The 15,568-nt window shown below is 43.7% G+C and overlaps 1 protein-coding gene across 1 annotated transcript in view; it reads left to right on the forward strand.

The window, feature by feature from the left end:
- The window catches only part of TENM1 (teneurin transmembrane protein 1), a 713,021-nt gene that overhangs the window by 390,078 nt on the left and 307,375 nt on the right, over positions 1–15,568 (forward strand).

Consider the following 15,568-nt stretch of genomic DNA (forward strand, 5'->3'; position numbering starts at 1 on the left):
GGTTTTTGACCTGTTTCCCTGCTCCATTATCCGTGTTGCTCTTTGGTGGTTACCCTGCTGGGATATCTGGTCACCTCACCTTAAGCACATTGACATTAAAAATGTGGACTTCAGCTATTCACCTTCCACACTTCCTCAATCCAGTCACCCATGGAGTCAGATAGGTTTAGCTGTTGTCACGATCCTGCCGTGATCCTTTCACGGGTTCTCAGCCTACTCTCTTCGTGAAATAACCTGCCAATCACAGGATACCCATCCCTGTCTCAACCCTGCCTAAACTTTATCTGAGTTGACGGCCTCTCTCCTCCTCGAATTTCCTTTGTCCTCCCACCAGATGCTCCACAGCCTCTCATTGGCTGGAGTCTCTGTTAAGTCACATACACACTTCAGGATTGGTGGCGACTCCTGGAGGGCAGATCTGGAAGCTGTCCATCGCACTTGCAGCTGCTGCATGGCTGCAGGGAAACTAGGGTTGCCGTACCCCAGGTCCCAGCCAGGGATCCCTCATTTGGGGGGCTTCTCACTGCCATGGACTAGCTGGCTAGTGGGGGAAGCCCCTCCCCTAAACAGGGATGTTGCCATGCAATGTCCCCAATGTGATGATGTCACCTGGAAGTGACATCATTGCATTGGGGACGTTACATGGAGGGCATCCTGGTTTTTTGGCCAAACTCTGTGGTTTAAACCCAGTTTAAATGATTTTGAAAAACAACAAAGAAAGCAAAAGCACAAGCTACTTTGGAGGAATGCAAGGTTCAGGAGACGGCTTACCTCACAACTATGAGCCATGAACCAAAAGGCCTTTGGCTCTCACCAATCTCTGGCCACCCCCACGCCTAATAATACCAGTAAAATAAGAGGAAAGCAATGGCTGGCGAAGATGTCTTTCCCATTCTTGCCATCCTTGATAGAAAGCCTCTTGCCACATTTTTACACATGCAACAGAAATGCTTAGCGAGATGCTATTGCAAGCCAAGATGTTCCTTCCAGATTTTCCCTCCCTGTTTCTTAACACGATTTCTTTCTTATCCTGCAAACGCAAGCAAAGTGCATTGTTACTTTTTAACGGTCCGAACGCTAACAGACATTCCAGCTTGCATTACAAACTGAAAATCATCCCTAAACGGCCAGATCTGAGGAGCGGAGCCATCTTTTTAATTAGCCCAAAGCTAAATTACCAGGACGCAGCAGTCCATTGCTCGATGAGAGAAAAGACGGGGAGCGTTTTAGGGGGGGTGCGCTGATTCTAGTTGTGAATGGCTTATGGTATTATGAGGCTGAGATGCCAGGTTTTTAAAAGTGGGATATTCTCACCTGACTGGGTCCGATTCCAATGAAAGAGAAAGGACAACACGCATCTGAGGGTGTCTACAAGCGGAGATTGCCATGTTTGACTGGAATGCTGGCTTTGGTAGATGGCAATGATTCATGAGGCCTGAATAGCTGAGGCTTGTGATCAGCCAATTATGTATGCAAAGCATTGTTGTGGTTGGCAGAATTGCGGCTGGGATAAGCGGCAATTGTGTATAAATTCTTAAACAGTCGATCAGGGTGTCAATCAGGATGGCGAGAAATCCCGGAGATAATCTAGTTCAGTCCAATTCCATAAATCAGGCTGGGTTTGCTGTGCCAAAACCGGATCTTTAACCAGGCTCTTCCTCATAAGAAGAAGAAAAAACAATTTTGCATCTTCCTCGAGCCCTGCGTTCGGTTAGCCAACAACCCATTTGGGTAAAATGTTTTATCTGCTCTATAATTACTGTTTTACAGTTTAAATCTCCTTTGTGCATCTATTTTGCAAAAGAGAAAGAGAGAGGAATTATTCCTGAATCCTTTAGAGAATTTTGTGACGCACTGAACTTAGCACAATCCTTGCTTTGCAAGTCAGTAGGATCAGGGTGGGTTGTGGTGCAATGTTCCCTCTAAGCTGTGGAGCCTTGCGAGCAAAAATTCTACTTTTGTGAGCTACTGGCAATAAAGTTGTGAGCTGTTGCGTAAATTAGTGTGCTCAGGGACCAGCCTTCCTGAGCAGGCTGAGCTAAGACAAAAATGTGTGAGCCAGAGGCTGAAAAACTGTGAGCTAGCTCACATGTACTCCGCTTAGAGGGAACGCTGGTTGTAAGTAAGCTTTGCTGTACCATCATTCAGCAGCTTTTCCCGGTTGTGGGGCCCCATACATGACGAAGGTTTGTTTGTGTTTGCCCTGCAAGTACAGCCATGTAAGCAGACTTTTCTGATATATTTCTATCCCACACTTCTTCCAACAAGCAGGGGTGAAGATGTATCTCCCCTTTTAGTCTCACAACCAGGGCTTTTTTTGTAGCAGGAACTCCTTTGCATATTAGGCCACTCACTCCTGATGTAGCCAATCCTCCAAGAGCTTACAGGGCTCTCCATACAGGGCCTACTGTTAGCTCTAAGAGGACTGGCTAAGAACATAAGAGAAGCCATGTTGGATCAGGCCAATGGCCCATCCAGTCCAACACTCTGTGTCACACAGTGGCCAAAAAAAAATTACACACACACACACACACACACTCTGTGGCTAATAGCCACTGATGGACCTCTGTTCCATATTTTTATCTAAACCCCTCTTGAAGGTGGCTATGCTTGTGGCCGCCACCACCTCCTGTGGCAGTGAATTCCACATGTTAATCACCCTTTGGGTGAAGAAGGACTTCCTTTTATCCGTTTTAACCTGTCTGCTCAGCAATTTCATCGAATGCCCACGAGTTCTTGTATTGTGAGAAAGGGAGAAAAGTATTTCTTTTTCCACTTTCTCCATCCCATGCATTATCTTGTAAACCTCTATCATGTCACCCCGCAGTCAACGTTTCTCCAGTCAACGTTTCTCCAAGCTAAAGAGCCCCAAGCGTTTCAACCTTTCTTCATAGGGAAAGTGTTCCAGCCCTTTAATCATTCTAGCTGCCCTTTTCTGGACTTTCTCCCATGCTATAATATCCTTTTTGAGGTGCGGTGACCAGAACTGCACACAGTACTCTAAATGAGACCGCACCATCCATTTATACAGGGGCATTATGATACTGGCTGATTTATTTTCAGTTCCCTTCCTAATACATCAGAGGGGTGTGATGTACACCAGCAAAGGGGTTCCTGGTACAAAAAAAACCCCTGCTCGCAACCATGGAAGATGAACTAGGCCTGGGAAACAATCCTTGGCCCATAGTTGAATGGGAAGTTTCCAAACTCTCACATACGCAATGTTCAACTCTTCACCACCTAGCGGTGATGGGAAGTGGGTGTACTCAGAAGGCTGAGTATAACAAATTTAAGAATAGCCCAAGTATTTATTACGCAGTAATAATGATTGACAAATTAAAAGCAAGATAGATACATAGAAATACTAAATTCCTGCCTACTGAAATTGCGCATCATGACTCACACAATAGAATATCTCATTAAAAGCCACTAGGTCAGATGTGTTTCATCTGTAAGAGCCTTCTTCAGTGGCCTAAAACCTAGTAGCACATACTTAAAACAAATGGCAGCCAACTGTTGGATATCCCATGCAGGGTTTTCAAGGCAAGAAGTTCTCAGAGGTGGCTTTTACTTCATAACAACCCTGGACTTTGTTTTGTTGACTTATTTGTTCAATTTATACTGTACTCTCTCTTGCCAAGGCAGGCTGAGGTCTCCCATCCAAGTACTAAAACCAGGACTTACCCTGCTTAGCTTCTGAGATCTAATGAGTTAATGAGATTAGACTAGCCTGGGTCACCACCTACAGCATAGTTATGAGGCAGCCAGGTTCTCAGTTGACTGCACAACTGTATGATGAACAAAGCAGGAGTCAAGTTGCACCTTTAAGACCAACAAAGTTTTATTCAGAATGTAAGTTTCGTGTGCTAAAAGCACACTTCTTCAGACGAGGGGATCGGGTACAGTGGGCTGAAATACATGTGGTTTGTTGATTAAGAGGGCAGACTGGCTGGGGTCACATGGCGGAACAGTGTGACAATTTACAAGTCCATTTGGTCTGGATAGCTATAAAAGGTAATAAAAGATGCCTGCCGATTGGTGTTTTTATGGCTATCCAGACCAAATGGCCTTCTCAGTCGTCACACTGTTCCACCATGTGACCCCAGCCAGTTTTCCCTCATAATCAACAAATGACATGTATTTCAGCCCACTGTACCTGATCCCCTCATCTGAAAAAGTGTGCTTTTACACATGAAAACTTCTGAATAAAACTTTGTTGGTCTTAAAGGTGCTACTTGACTCCTGCTTTGTTCAACTGCTTCAGACCAACATGGCTGCCTACCTGGATCAACTGTATGATGTGAGAGGTCAGCTAGCCAGAGCCTCTCTCTTCACCAGTGGTAATCGGGGCTTTTTATTTTGTAGCAGAAACTCCTTTGCATATTAGGCCACACACCCCTGATGTAGCCAATCCTCCAGGAGCTTACAGAGCTCTTCTTACAGGGCCTACTGTAAGCTCTTGGAGGATTGGCTACGTCAGGGGTGTGTGGCCTAATATGCAAAGGAGGTCCTGTATACAAAAAGGCCCTGGTGGTAATGATCATCTGCACTTTCCTCACAGTAGTGAGTGATGGGGGGTGGGGTTTGCAAATTATCAACTTCTTTTCTTTCAGTGATTGAGTGATCGTAGTTATGAATCACCTCTTGTTTAGAAAGGTACTCCACTGACGTGCAAATAAAACCACCAAGAATATATATGCCACGGGGGGTCCGAAACCTTTGTTTGTAGTAGCTGCCTTCTGAGTTTGTGTCAGGCAAATCGATGGCATAAATATATGTTTTTGCCTCCTCAGTCGGGTTGCCTGACTGGCTGTTCTGTCATTTCTGTCCTCCCCTCAGGAGGAGATGATTCTTAAGTGGCCGGGCAGAGAACAGCTGCTTGTCTTCTCTTGTTCCAAATGTCAAGCCAGCTGGTGGGGGAAGGGATGTTTTAGCTGGAATGACTTGCAGCTGGCTAGCAGGCCAGTCTCTTTGGCCTTTTCTGTCATCTTCTTGTTGGAACAGGCTGTGTTTCAATTTTGTAGTTGGGAATTAATTGATAGAGAGAGATGTTCTGGCGTGGATCCCAATCCACCTTGATCAACAGACCTGGCTTTTCACTTTCAGGAGTCGTCTGCTAAAATGCCGTCTGCCAAATAGACTTCCCAGATTTCAGAGAAGCTTAACATGAGATTAGAAGAAGACTGCAGATTTATACCCCACCCTTCTCTCTGAATCAGAGTCCCAGAGCGGCTTATAAACTCCTTTATCTTCCTCCCTCACAACAGACAACTTGTGAGGTGGGTGGGGCTTAGAGAGCTCTCCCAGAAGCTGCTCTTTCAAGGACAGCTCTGTAAGAGCTATGGCTGACCCAAGGCCATTCCAGCAGGTGCAAGTGGAGGAGTGGGGAATCAAACCCCGTTCTGCCAGATAAGAGTCCAGGCACTTAACCACTATGCCAAACTGGCTCTCAGAGTAAGATTAGAGTTGCCAAGTTGGAAAATTCTTGGAGATATGGGGGAGCAAGACTTCAGTCGGGCATAATGCCATAGAGTCTGCCCTCTAAAGCAGAGGTCCCCAACCCCCAGGCCATGGACTAGTACCGGTCCGTTGCCTGTTAGCAACCAGGCCGTGAGTTGTATAATTATTTCATTATATATTACAATGTAGTAATAATAATAATAAGACGACATTAGATTTATATCCTGCCCTCTACTCCAAATCTCAGAGTCTCAAAGTGGCTCTCAATTTACTTTACTTTCCTCCCCCAAGACAGACACCCTATGAGGTAGGTGGGGCTGAGAAAGCTCACCCAGAAGCTGCCCTTTCAAGGACAACTCTGTGAGAGCTGTGGCTGACCCAAGGCCGTTTCAGCAGCCGCAAGTTGAGGAGTGGGAAATCAAACTTGGTTCTCCCAGATAAGAGTCCGCACACTTAACCACCGCACCAAATGAATAAAAATGAAGTGCATAATTGTATCATCCCAAAACCATTCCTCCCCCTCCCCCCCCCCCCTTGGTCCATGGAAAAATTGTCTTCCACAAAACTGGTCCCTGGTGCCAAAAAGGTTGGGGACTGCTGCTCTAAAGCAGCCATTTTCTCCAGGGGAACCGGTCTCTGCTCTCTGGCGATCAGTTATAATTCTGCTGGCAACCCTAATGCCGAAAACATGCGCAAACTGGCAAAATGGGGATAGGTTGTTCCCTAGAAAGTTCTTGATGGTGGCCACATTTCCGTCGCTCGCCTGCCTTGCAGATGCCATGGCTAGGCTCTGTACATCCACTCTGCACTCTGGGGGGTTGATGTTATTCGTCCATCCACTCCAGGGAGTTGCTTGCGTTTCAGCCAGCCCTCGCATTCTGTTGACTGCCAAACTTTGCAGAACACAAGATGACAAGCTGTGCTTACACAGAAGGTAGATAAGAATAAATTCAATTTAATCGTTGGCTTTGTTGCAGATGGTGGATTAATCCAGTTTGCAGAATGTAATCTGCAAAAAAAAACCCAAAACCCCCCGAAAAACTCACATATGTAGAAACAAGCTGCCACAAAAACTCAAAAGCCTTGTGTATTTTTTTTTTCAGATCCTTTCTCTAAATATATGACACAAACTGTAAGATAAATAATCTGTTATCTAGACTGGCCAAGTCCCTCTTTCCCGCACTTTCATCACAAACAGCCCAGCATAATTATGTGCCTCGGTTGTGATTCCTGTCCCCAAAATGCAATAACATTTTGCCTTAAAATGAAGGGTGGAGTTTAGTGGATTTTTCCCATGTGCATCTCTCCCGTATCCTATCTAAAATCAAGAAAATAAAGCCAGGAAAGCCTATGAAGCTATCATACGTTGCCTCAGCCTCTGTAATCCCACACTCAGTTGATAACCCAGTCCAGGATTACAAGAACTTTAGACTGGCTTTCTGCTTCCCTTCCCAACATATTTCTTGCTGTCTCCAAGCCATACCACTTCATGAGTTAGGTGGAAACTCATCAGAATGAATGTTGATTTGTATTAAAAATAAATAAATAAAACATTACCAGCATCTCACAGAGATAAAAGATTACTAATAGATTACTAAAAGATTACTAATAGTCAGTCCTAAGGGAAATCAACCCAGACTGTTCCCTGGAAGGTCAGATGCTGAAGCTGAAGCTCAAATTCTTTGGCCACCAAATGAGAAGGGAGCACCCATAGGAGAAGACCCTGATGCTGGGAAAGACAGAAGGCAAAAGAAGAAGGGGACAGCAAAAGATGAGATGGCTGGACAGCGTTACTGATGTAACTAATACGAATTTGAGCAGACTTTGGAGGATGGTAGAAGACAGGAGGACCTGGCATGACTTGGTCCATGGGGTCGCAAAGAGTCGGACTCAACTATGCGACTGAACAACAATAAATAGTACCTTACTTGGCAAAAGCTAAAGGCTACTCACTGATATGTTAGGTTTCTGCATTCCTTAATCTTTTTTTTTTTAATCAATCATTTGAATCGGCAGTCACTTCTGTAAAAATAAGTAGGAGTCTTGGGGCATCTTAAATAGAAATGAGATTTTATTCCAGCCAAAGCTGCGGTGGGCTGAAGCTTTTGGGAACATTTGGTTCGTCCTCACTAGGCAGACATTTATGTGTAAAGTAAAAAAGAGCCAGAGTCCTGTAGCACCTTAAAGACTTAACAACATTTCTGGCAGGGCGTGAGCTTTTGTGGGTCACTGCAGACCCACATTGCCACTACCTGAATCGTGTATTTCCGTATTTAGTACATTTTTATCCTGTCTTCTTCCAAGGAGCTGGGGAAGCTGTAGACTGGGAATTTCCCCCACCCCTCCTCAGTTTTATTCTCATGATGACAACCCCGTGAGGTAGTTTAGGCTGCAAGGTCACCCAGCAACCTTCTTCTCAGAGTTGGGAGCCTGAATTTGGTTCGCCTCGATCCCCATCTGAGACTCTGTTCCCTACATCACCCTGCCTCTCAACAACTGTAATACAGCCAGTGACGGACTGGGTCTAAAAATACTGGTTGCCAGGAGACATAGGGGGCCCACCCACAACTATAAGGCTATCATCTAATTTGTATAAGAATTTTTTAAAAATAAAAAGCATAAGCGGACAAAAGGTACAGTTAAAAGTTTTGCGAAATAAATGTATATATTTTAGTAATTGCAGTGTACATACTGTGCATATTACCAGCAGTATGCCATAGATACTGAATGTAAATTCAGGTGGCATTTTCTCCAGGGGAGCTGATCTCTACCAGCTGGAGATCAGTTGGAAAAAGAGGGAGATCCCCAGGCCCCACCTGGAGGCTGGCAACCCTAAATACAATGTAAATTTTAGCTGTAATACAGTAATAACATTGGGACTTCTATTATACTTTTAAGCTACTAAAAGGCCATTGACATTTTTAACATATTGTCTAATGTTTAAGGGGGCCCATTTCATCAAGGGCCTACATGGCCCACTTGCTATTGGGCATGCTGACACCTTGGCCGGTCCACCACTGAATACCGCCTCGATTTCCAAATTACCTGCAAGCTGTTACCCAAAAAAGTAAAAATAGAAGATGACTCTTGAGTGAGAGCATGCTCTGTAAGCACTTGACTGAATCTATATTAACTCCCTTCCTGACATTTATAGCTTGCACTGGTTTTCTCTGCATGTTTAAGCAAGACATGGTGTTACAGTCCTAAGGGGACTGATCAGGCATTCTTGACTGTTGATAGGAGATCATTTTTGTAAAGAGAAATTATACTAGTAACTCGACATTTCTATCCCAGCCCATATCTTGTTTTGCTAGTTTTCTGCTTACGGTCGTTTATGTAGGGGAATCTTCATAATTGTGCTCCATCATCTGCAATCTGAATCAGTACTGTCCATTTTCACTACCTTAGCTCTATAATTCTATAATTATATCACCTTCTGTTGGTTATGAATTGGACTTTGATTAACTGTTTGCTGGTCTGTGATCATTATAAATCAATTCAAATTCAAATAAATTCAGATTCAATACCTTAGCTCTACATGTGTAAACTACATACCGCTTTGATTGCTACTCTTCCCCACTGGCTGTTTCTGCAACAGGTTAATAAAATGGAATCTGCGCACCATTCTAGATCTAGGGGAAATTGGTTGTCTTCTTGCCAAGGTTGCCAGCTTCCAGGTGGAGCTGGAGATCTCCCAGTATTACATTTGATCTCCAAACACCACAGACCAATTCCTGTGGAGAAAATTGTACCTTGCTGAGGCCTCACCGTTCTTCCCAAAGCTCACCGGCAGGATTGGGGCAGCTTACCAGGAACTGGAAGAAGGCCCAGGTGACATTGCCAGTGACACAGCTGCATCGTGTCGTCATGCTGTGATTTTGTGCCAATGAAATACCAGCATATGCCATGACATCACCAACATGATGTCATCCCTTCCAGTGCATGCCAGAAGTGTTGTCACCTCACCACAGCACCGGTAACATAGCGTGGGCCTCCCGCCTTCTGGTAAGTCCCCCCACCAGCCAGCAGATCAGCAGCAGGAAGCGGGGCCTGGTGGCAGGGGATCCCCTGCCTCTACAGGGGAGGGGGCCGGCATCGCCTACTCCCCAAGAATCTCCAGGTATTTCCCAACCCAGAGCTGGCAACCCTACTTCTTGCTTCTGAGTTAGAATCTTAGTCCTCCATTTAGCACTCTGCTGGTTTACCATTGCATGGAATGGGACTGTTGAGCTGCTACTCAAATGACTGAGACGTTGATAAGCATCATCAAGATCCAGCCATTTCAACATAATGTTAGCAGTCAGGGAGTTGCTTGCTTGCCTTTCTTTCCTGTCAGACTGCATATGTCTCCAGAGCCAGTTCAGAATGTCCAGTTGATGGACAAAGGGTCAATTGTAGAAAGACTTATTTTGAAGCTTTATGTTAGAGTGAATGTCATCAGTCAGTAGGAAGAAGCCAGTTTGGTGTAGTGGTTAAGTGTGTGAACTCTTACCTGGGAGAACTGGGTTTGATTCCTCACTCCTCATTTGCAGCTGCTGGAATGACCTTGGGTCAGCCATAGCTCTTGCAGAGCTGTCCGTGAAAGGGCAGCTTCTATGAGATCTCTCTCAGCCACGCCTACCTCACAGGGTGTCTGTTGTGGGAAAAGGAGATAAAGGAGCCGCACTGAGACTCTGATTCAGAGAGAAGGGCAGGGTATAAATCTGCAGTCTTCTCCTCCTTCTCCCTACCTCTTCCTCCTCCTTCTCAGTAGCCCACCAGGACCCCAAATAGAGACGATAGTAGACCCTTCTTCCCCTTTCCTATCTTTTCTTCTCCCCCACTTTGCTCAGGTGTCCACTTATGCAAAGGAAATGGGATCATGTTTATCCGGAAGCTATTTGTGAACTGAATTTTGCTTCCAAGATAGTAAATAGTTTTGTTATCCACTTGACCCTGAGAACCTGATTAGCATGGATTCAGGAAATGTGACGGGCTGGAAGGTCAGACATCACCTGCGTTTAAAATTACACGGTGGAGAACAGTCCCTTTGGCAGAGTTTGAATTGACTGGACTCCTGGCTGTGTGAAATATGTTTGCCTGATTACTGTTGTAATGTAAAGAAGCCGGTAGAACATGCCTGCCATCTAATAATAAGGTTCATTATTCTTCCTCAAGGCTTATAATTGAGGCTGAGTGTGTGGAAATCACTTGTACTAATTGGTACTAGAAGGGTAGCAACCTCATCAGTAGACTGAGATATGAAGCGGAGTTGTGCTAGCTAAAAAAAAAGCTAGGATCAGGCAATGCACTATCCAAAGTTTATTTTCTTGGTACAAGCGGAGAGTGGGGGAGAGGCAGATAGGTTGTGAACTTCCCCAATAAGGCAAAGCAGTAGACAAGTGCACCTTCAAGACCAACTAAGTTTCATTCAGAATGTAAGCTTCCGTATGCTCTTAAGCAGACTTCATCAGACAAATGGGAATGGACGCCGCAATTCTTAATACAAGTGGGAAGTGAGTTGCTACGTAGAATCATGGGAATGTTTTTAGCACATTAAAAGAATCACAAATAGGGATCTGTGTTTGTTAGTGTTAGAACAAAGCAGGAATGAAACGACATTGGAGGGTGATAAAAACCAGACTGCTGGTTGTAGGCGTGAAGTGCCATATATCTATGTAACATTCTGGCTTTGTTAGTTTAAATAGAGGGCATGGTTTCTCAAGAGGTTATGACATCCATTATAGTTTGCCATTAGAAAAAAAAGGAAGACATTAAAATACAGTGGAGGATGGGTTGACAAACAGCCAATATCCCTCATTTGAGTATGTCAATACAAAAAAACAACAAAAAAAAATATTATGATACACTGTTTTAAAAGAGAAATAATATAAGTTAGCCATTAGAAAAACTGGGTGCATAAAAGTATAGTGGAAGGTGGGTTAGTATATGTAATGAGACAAACAGCCCACATCCCTCATTTGAGCATGTCAACACAAAAAAAACCCCATTATTCTAATACACTGTTCTAAAAGAGAAATACATTGGAACACTGTGGATGCACAGCTATACTCAGTGAGAGTTGGTTTAGCATATGTAATGAGATAAAAAAAAAAACCCAATATCCCTGTTCAGTCCTGGAGAGGTGTTTGTTCCATGTTTCATGATAATTTGTAATTCAGCAATTTCTCTCTCCATTCTGTTCTTGAAGTTCCTTTGTAGTCTGCTTAAGAGCATATGAAAGCTTACATTCTGAATAAAACTTAGTTGTTCTTAAAGATGCACTTGTCTACTGCTTTGTTCTATTGCTTCAGACCAACACGGCTGCCTACTGGGATCTTCTCCAATAAGGATCCTGTGGATATAAAAGTGACTCAGATTATTGTTAAGCTTCCTTATAATATATAGCCAGGGTCCTTGTCCTTTTTGAACCTATCAGCGCTTCTGCAATTTTGAGAAAAAGTAGTAGATGCCACCACAAAATGGCTGCTGTGGGAGGCAGGACTAATTTTAAAATGACTTCCATCGGAGGAAATTACAAAATGTTTCTTCCTATAATGGGAGTGGCTGTTTTCAGTTGGGAACTCACCTTCTGCAGACTCCCAGGTGATGCCACCTGGTGTCTTTTTGATTAGTCTTCTGAACTTAGGGCAAGGCTTGAGTGATAGGAAGTGGAGAAAAATCCCGGGAAGAAGAAAAGAATCTGAGGTAGTGGTATTTTCCACATAGCTGTACATATGACAATTCAAGATGGGGCCTATTTAATAGAATTGTTACTCTGATTTTTAGCTCCTATCTGTTTTTACTCCAAATATGGCCGTCCTAGTCCTATCTGCTTTTGATTGTCTGGTTTTTGGCTACTTCTGTGCTTTGGGGATGTATGGCGTTCTGCGATGACCTTTGATTAAATTAAATTAAATTAAATTAATTAAACATTATTTACTAAATCAAAAGTAATTAGATCAGAGGAGTTAGCATCAGTTGATTACATTTTCAAAAGAAAATAATGCAGACTGTAAAATAAACCACAGAAGATTTAGATGTGGGACTACATAATTTCTAGGGATCCGTTGGTTTATCAACCTTTTGTTGTTTTTTATTGTTCAAAAGGCACAAAATGTTTTCTTGAGCCAACTCGGTAGGTTTCTTCTTTAAAACAAAGTTAATTAAGCATGACCTGTGTAACTGTGACTCATTTTATGACAAACACTAGCATTAAATAAATGTTTTGCAGAAAAGGTCTGTTACAGTCCAGCAAGGCGCTTCCTTTGCTTGGCTTTGACTCTCTGCTTGCAACATACTTTGGTCAGTGGTCTTTCATACTGCTGATTCGGTAGGAACTGAGCTGCAACCATGTGACCACAGTCATGTGACAGGAGGAGGGGGAGACAGACTTTGGTGTCAAGGTGAAGAACAGGGCTTTCAGCTCTGGGCGGGGAAATACCTGCAGACTTTGGAAGGGAGAGGATGGGAAGGGAGAGGCTTCAATGGAGTATAATGCCTTCCACCTTCCAAAGCAGCCATTTTCTCCAGGTGAACTGATCTCTGTTGCCTGGAGATCAGTTGTAATAGTAGGGGATCTCCAGCAGCAGCAGAAAGGACCACCTAAGACACAGATAAATGTGATTGTAAGTTCATAGCACCGAAATGTTGAATTGTAAATTTTTATGTCTTATGGTTGTTAAATTGCTTTATGGTTTTTATCTTATTTATTATATGTTATGCCCATGCATATGCATGAATATGTAAGAACATAAGAACATAAGAGAAGCCCTGTTGGATCAGGCCAATGGCCCATCTAGTCCAACACTCTTTGTCACACAATGGCCAAAAAATTTTTGTATATATAAATATACACACACACACACACACACACACACACACTGTGCCTAATAGCCACTGATGGACCTCTGCTCCATATTTTTATCTAACCCCCTCTTATATTTTAGGATAAGGTGTTCAAACAGCGAACAGTTCATGAGATTGTTGCTCCATTTGTAACAATTACAAACAAATATTATTTTAAAAGTAAATTCTGTTTGTAATAATGGTTTGGATAAACTATACTTTTAATAAACCAGTTGTGATAATTTCATGACAAGTAAAATTGTCCACGGTCATATTTTATGTTCCCAAAGTAACAGAATGACTTTCAATCTGGGGGGGGAAAAAAGAAGTGCTAATGTAGCATTGTAGCAATGTAGCATAATGTAGCAATGTAAGCCGCCCTGAGCCCGCTTCGGTGGGGAGGGCAGGATATAAATGGAATTAAATAAATAAATAAACTACCTGGGGGCTGTAGTAGTAGTAGGCGTCAGAGAGAGGTCACTGGTAAATGAATAAATACACAACCACAAATTGTTATAGTGACCAACAATTACTAAGACTATATTACAATACAATAGCAGGGGTGGCCAACGGTAGCTCTCCAGATGTTTTTTTGCCTACAACTCCCATCAGCCCCAGCCATTGGCCATGCTGGCTGGGGCTGATGGGAGTTGTAGGCAAAAAACATCTGGAGAGCTACCGTTGGCCACTCCTAATGTGATAATAAGTGAGAATACAAAAATACATAGACAAAACTCTCAAAGAGGGCATTCATGGAAGATCGTAGAGCACCAAAGCACAGGGAGTTGACTTGTAGCTCCTGCTTCAACAAATCTTCAAGCAATGGAAAGCTCTACTCCATTTTCCTTCGAATCAAATAATCCACGAACCACAATTCATACAGCTTCACAATCAATATCAACAACCTCTTCCATATAACACTAAAGTAATCTCACAATATTTCATCCAAGGACATGTAGGCCCTGTTCAGACGCACAGTGTAATCAGATGTCGCTGCTGATTCCTTCCAGATTTAAAGCGGCTGATCAGAGAAGCAACATCTGCCTCCCGGTATTAACTCCTGGTAGCCCCCCCCCCCGGAATCCTTCTTGGAACCGGATTATTTTGTTACCTGCTCCTTTGCGGCGCTTTCTGAGTTCTCCGGTTTCACCTTGTAGTTTTCTCCGTCTGGATAGTTCTGCTGCGATATTAACCAGCTTCCAAATGTCTGAAGGCTGTCCCAGAGCAAAAGGAGCCTCAGATATCCGGTTTACGGTCTCCATTTTTTTTTAACTACTTAGCGATATGTGCATAACCACATAATGTTTTAATCTATGTGCATGCGCGCAGATGTGCATAAGGTGCAAATGTGCATAATAGTGGAAGAAAAAAAGAACTGCATGGTGCCGTCGTGTGGACGGCAGAAGATGGTTTCACCACGGAGTGATTCGAATTGCGGTATGGCAGTCTGATCGATAATATCCGGAACGAAGATATTCGGAACAGAACCGGGTCAGTTTAACACAGACTCAACATGCTGTGTGAACAGGGCTATAGTCTCAACTAACTTCAGACAAGCACCAGCTCAGAAATGGGGGCTGGCAGCCCTAGCCAGGACCATGTGTGACAAGCCAAGACACTCCTTTGCTTTCCCATCTCAACCGCAATCCCTATCCTGTATTTGCAATGATCCAGAACCTGGGAGGAGTGAAAAGCAACTTGTACAAGCAAGGGGTGTATGAAAGAGGAGTGACAGGTCTCCTTCTTGGGTTCAAAGTTTTGCCACTGCCAAAAGTGTTCTTCTGGCTTTGACTTGCATAGAAAATGCAAAGGCTTTAAAGACACAAGGTTGAGTAAGCGTGCGACTGTGGAGCTGGTCTCTGGGGAATGTGAACGAAATCATGGGTTTGCCTGAAGTGGCTTGAGTTGGGGATCAGGAACTTGACAAAAGAATGTGAGTGTTCCTTAGTGGCTGTGGTTTTGTTCTTTGTGGGAGATGGTCCCATCTCATTCAAGGATTCATTAGAGTTGAAAGAAGGCAACACCCATCCAGCTGTGGGGAAGGTTCATGTATGTACATGTGGGATAACCACAGGTTTGACGTTTGGGATAGCGAGAAAGAGAGGGAGAACAAACACAAACAGCTGTCGGCTGGCCTGAAGGTAAAATACCATGGGATGCATATAGGCAGCCACTGTCTCCCAGTTTGGTGTAGTGGTTAAGCGTGCAGACTCTTATCTGGGAGAACAGGGTTTCATTCCCCACTCCTCCACTTAGAGCTGCTGGAATGACCTTGGGGCAG

Source organism: Heteronotia binoei, chromosome 11, assembly GCF_032191835.1.
Source record: "Heteronotia binoei isolate CCM8104 ecotype False Entrance Well chromosome 11, APGP_CSIRO_Hbin_v1, whole genome shotgun sequence".
NCBI lineage: Eukaryota > Metazoa > Chordata > Lepidosauria > Squamata > Gekkonidae > Heteronotia > Heteronotia binoei.